The sequence below is a fragment of the Chenopodium album genome, chromosome 1 (genome assembly GCF_948465745.1).
Source record: "Chenopodium album chromosome 1, dcCheAlbu1.1, whole genome shotgun sequence".
In the NCBI taxonomy this organism is placed as follows: Eukaryota; Viridiplantae; Streptophyta; class Magnoliopsida; order Caryophyllales; family Amaranthaceae; genus Chenopodium; species Chenopodium album.
Genome location: NC_137834.1, coordinates 39,174,025 through 39,179,083, shown reverse-complemented (window position 1 = coordinate 39,179,083; position 5,059 = coordinate 39,174,025). Strand labels below are relative to the sequence as shown.

The 5,059-nt window shown below is 41.6% G+C and overlaps 1 non-coding gene across 1 annotated transcript; it reads right to left on the bottom strand.

Annotated features, from left to right (window-relative positions):
* Positions 1-3,455: 3,455 nt before the first annotated feature.
* Positions 3,456-3,562, bottom strand: LOC145564639 (small nucleolar RNA R71). Its single transcript, XR_014094873.1, has one exon. It is a non-coding gene; the product is annotated as a small nucleolar RNA R71 (small nucleolar RNA).
* Between the last annotated feature and the right edge of the window lie 1,497 nt (positions 3,563-5,059).

Sequence of the window (5,059 nt, the reverse complement as noted above, 5' to 3'; positions counted from 1 at the left end):
TGGACTTCTTTTTAGGATCCACGGAAAGTTTGTGAACAGCAAGATCCGGGCTAACGCCTAGCGTCTCCTCCACTTCAAAGGCAAAAAGGTCTTTGAATTTTTTTAGCAGGAGGTGCAGATCTGCACCCAACTTAGCATGAGCAGCCGTCCTAACCTTAACAGTACGCTTTAGCCGGCTGGGGACGGAGCTTAGCTGACCGCTCCCTGGTCAGTGATTGCTATTTTTTCTCTTTCTTCACCTCCACCAACAGCGGTGCCTTTCTTTTCTTTCCGACTGCTGGTGGGGCTGGGGCTGGGTCGGCATCCTTGATAGTGTCAAGGTCTATTGGTTCTGGACCTTGGTCGCCTGGGGTCACAATATCTTTGACGGCAGAGAGGTAGCACTCCCGGGCCGTCTTTTGATCCCCATTCAAGGAACCAACAGAGTCGTCATCCCTCTCATACTTGATAAGCATGAGAGAAGGGATGATTACTGCCTTGGCTTCGTTGAGGGTTGGCCGGCCTAGAATAATGTTTTAGGCGGTCAGTTCCTCAACGACCAAGAACTTGACGACCAGGTGTCGTCCTTTTCCTTTTTCACCCAGCCGGATTGGTAGATCAACCCTTCCGACTTGGTAAACCAACCAGGGGGTGTGTAACCGGATGCATGCTGCTGACACTGTATTTCAGCTTTTGCAAGCACCGGAGACTGATGATGTCCGATGAGCTGCCGGTGTCAATAAGGATTCGTCCAACCAGCTGGTTGGCAACCTTACATTCAATGACGACCGGATCGTCATGCGGACGACGAACGCTGCCCCTGTCCTTCTCAGTGATCAGAACGTCTGGGAAGGAGGAGCTAGCATATGCTTGATCATCATCATTGTCCATCTTTCGAAGATGGCTCTTGGTGCCCCGGATGGTAGGGCCACCGCATGAGAACCCGCCTGCTATGGTGTAGACCGGTTCCTTATCGGTGTCCGAACTACTAGCAGGATGGGGTGTCTTTGATGACTGTCCCGGGTTCTTCTTATTAGTACCTTTGGACTTAGAGATATAGGACTTTAACATCCCCTTGTCAGCCAATCGATCCAACGCCCGTTGAAGGCTGAAGCAATCGTTAGTGTCATGTCCAACTTCCTCATGGTATTGGCAGAATTTATTTTTGTTCCTTGATTGAATGGAACTTTTCATTGGATTCGGCTTCTCTAGAGACAGCCGGTCCTTGATCTCCATGAGGATGGAGTTGCAGTCCTTTTAAAACTCGTACTTAGGAACGTACGGATTAAATTCTTTCTTCTTCTTCTTAGACAGCTAGTCAAAATCACTTACCGCCCAAACTTCTTTTCTTTTCTTTCTCTCTTCTTTTTTCTTGGTCGGCAAAGCAGGCCGGTTGTCTTTCTGCTTGTCAGACTTCTTAGAGTCCGACTGGTGATGTGTCTATTTTATATAGTATTTTACCCCCGTCCCTTGGACATAATTAGTAGTGTTTTTGGCTCTTTAGAGCCACTTTTATTACTAATTGGTGTTTTCTAGTGTTTTCGTAGATTTGGTTGACTTTTGCAGGGATTTACACTTTTGGAGTATCTTCCCGAGATATTTTGGAGCAATCACGAGCATTGGAGAAGCACGACCAGATTTCATAGCCCAGGGCCAGTTAGAGCCATCGAATCGATGATTAAGGGCTCGGTATAGGTGATACCGAGGCAGTTGGACCGAATATTCAAGACCCGAAGAGGAAACCCAGATTGGCCCGAAGAATTGGAGCCCAATCGTAGTCCAATTAATGGCGCAAGAGAGCCGCCCGGCCAAAAAGGCTGGCGCCCGGAGGCGCGCCCGGCCGGGTGGGAGAAGCTAAGGTCGGCGCCCGGTGACGCGCCCGGCCGGGCGCGAGATTCTACCTGAAGAGCAAAAAGATGCGCCCGATCGGGCGCGTGTAGTTATTAGGAGACGATTAGCGTCGTTTTAGTTTGTTTTAGTTTAGGATTCGTACGGAGTATAAATACTCCTCCGTAATACGATTTTAGGATCTCTCTCTCTCTCTCTCTCTCTCTCCTTTTACTCTTTCTTTATTTTCTTAATTGTTTTATGAGATTCTCTCTCAAAACGTTTGTTCTTAATCCATTCTTAATTCCAGATTCGTTTGGTAACTATTTCTCTTCTTTTAATTTTAGTTTCTATTACGTGTGAGTAGTTTCCTTTCTAGGGTTTGTGGGGATCCATAAATAATATGAGGGGTAATTTATTGTTGGTAATTATCAATGCTAGATTAATTTCCTATTGATTGATTTAATGCTCCGTGACTAGATTAGGCCTGATCTTTTATGCATGAGTTTGACAATATTTATTCGAGATTCGACAGATGAGAATTGATGTTTAGGTCTAGTTTCAATAGGCAGATTAATTTAAAAATGGTTAGGTCGAGATTCGAAAGATGAGATTTAATACCGGTAAATTAATTGTGAGATTATAATACGTAGCGAAAGCCCTTTATAATCTGATTAATGTATGCATTGATGAATGATTATTATATTCTACTCTGGAATATTATTTATTGGTGAACCTCTGCCCTGATCCTTTTATATATTATTTTCTCCTTATTCTTGATCTTCGTAGTTTAGTTTCATATTCAATTATAAATATTGGTTACTTAGATAATCTAGATTATAGGAATAGAAAGACTTGTTTCCCTATGGAGTTAGACCCTACTTCCCTATCTACTTTAGTTAGAGGACTTATGTAATTACTTTTGATTAGGGGATACGACTTTACCCTGTCAAAATTTGGCGCCGTAGCCGGGGAAACGGTTTTATTTTTATTTCTAATTATTTTTGTAGTGTAGATTATTTTCTTTTTGTCTCAGAGAACGTTAGTTCTTTGAGGAAAATCTCATATTTGCTTTTAGTTTTTTGTTTATGCCCAGGTGTTCCAGATCATGGTACATCCCATTCGATCCTGAGATCGAACGATCTTTTCATAGACAGAAAAATCTATACAAGCAAATCCTGGCGGATTCTGGTGATAATAATAATAATCACCGCGATCCTCCAACTGGTTTTAGCGATTCAGAGGTATCATCAGACGCGGAATCAGAGATGGCGGTTCCAAAGAAGCTTAATGATTACTCACAACCAAAGCTTACAGATTTTCCGCATCTCACCCCCACTCCGGCTCTTGATGGGGTACAATTTGAAATTAAACCTCAATTTATAACGATGATAGAGAGGAAGCAATTCATTGGAGCTAAGGGTGAAGACCCAAATCTTCACATTGCCGACTATTGTCAATATTGCAATACCATCAGGCAAGTCGGGGTCACTCAAGACCAAATCAGGGAGATTCTCTTTCCTTTCTCTTTAACTGGAAAAGCTAAATTGTGGTTTAATGGCTTAAATAGAACTGCACTTGGTATAACTGACTGGGAAACTCTTGTTTTGAATTTTTATAACAAGTATTATCTTGCAGAGAGAACAGCCGTACTACGGAGTGCGATTCAGAACTTTGCCCAAGAAGCCGATGAATCCTTATATGAGGCTTGGGAGAGATTCAAGGAATTACAAAGAGAATGCCCCCACCATAATTTAGCACAATGGCAGTTAATCCAAGCCTTTTACAATGGCATTGGAAATTCTTCTAGAATAATTTTAGATTCTGCAGCTAGTGGGAGATTTATGAATCTTAATGTTGATGATGCAGGTCAGGTTATTGAAGATATGGCGATACATAATTCCCAATATGGGAATCCTAGAGGATTTGCTAACAAAGGGAAACATAGTGTTGACTCTGTATCCTTTTTGCAAGCTCAACTGACCTCCATATGCCAAAAATTAGATAATCTTAGTACTGCCAATGTAGCTAATGTTTCTGCAATTAATAATAATTCTAATGAGGCTTTCTGTGAAAATTGTGGTATTATAGGTCATTGGGAAAAAGATTGCAGGAGTTCAGTGGAGCAAGTTAATGCCTTTCAAGCTTATAGGCAGAATAACCTATACTCCAACACCTACAATCCTGGGTATCGGAATCATCCGTACCTTTCCTACCGGAGTACTAATGTTCAAAATCCACCACCACGAGAACCATAGGCGCCACAGCAACAACAATAGAAATATTACCATCCCAATGCAAGCCAGAAGAACCAACCACAACAAACCTCCTCATCTTCCGACCCTTCTTTGGTGGATATTAAAGCAATGTTGGTTAATATGCAGAAGCACATGGAGAGTAGAGATGCGAAAATTGATCAAATTCTAGCACATAATAAAATTATAGATAATCGAATTGCGCAACTCTCTGCTACTCTACAAGCCCGCCAACAGGGAGTTATGCCAGCACAGCCGACCAGGCCTACAGATCAAGCATATGCAATTACTCTAAGGAGTGGTTCAAACTATGAAGGGCCCTCTATGCCCAGAGTTGATGAACCAGTTTTATCAAATAATGCTAATCTTGATTCCATTAAACCAAACAATGTAGTTAATAGCCCTGCAGGGCTAAAGCATAGTACTAATACATCTAATTCTACATTGCAGGGTACGACTCTGGAGAAGGTGGCCACTCCAGATAAGAGAAACAATGCTCCAAAGCCAATTATCAAACTTCCATTCCCCAATCGTCAATTGAAGACAAACTTGGATAAGAAGTTTTGTAAGTTCCTGGAGATGGTAAAAGATTTGAAGGTAACAGTTCCCTTCACTGAATTAATCACACAAATTCCTTCGTATGCGAAATTTATGAAAGAAATACTGACAAGGAAAAGATATATTAGTGAGGTAGAGACAGTAGCTTTCACTACAGAGTGTAGTGCCGTACTTCAGAATAAATCTCCACCTAAATTAAAAGATCCGGGTAGCTTTTCTATCCCTTGTCTTATAGGCAATCTAATGATTGATAATGCATTGTGTGATTTGGGTGCTAGCGTTAGTGTCATGCCAATATCTGTGTGTTCCAAGTTGAATATGAGTAAATTAAAATCTATTAATATTACTCTACAAATGGAGGACCGTTCTTTCAAATACCTTTTAGGTGTTTTAGAGGATGTTTCCGTTAGAGTAGGTAAATTTTATATACCTGTTGATTT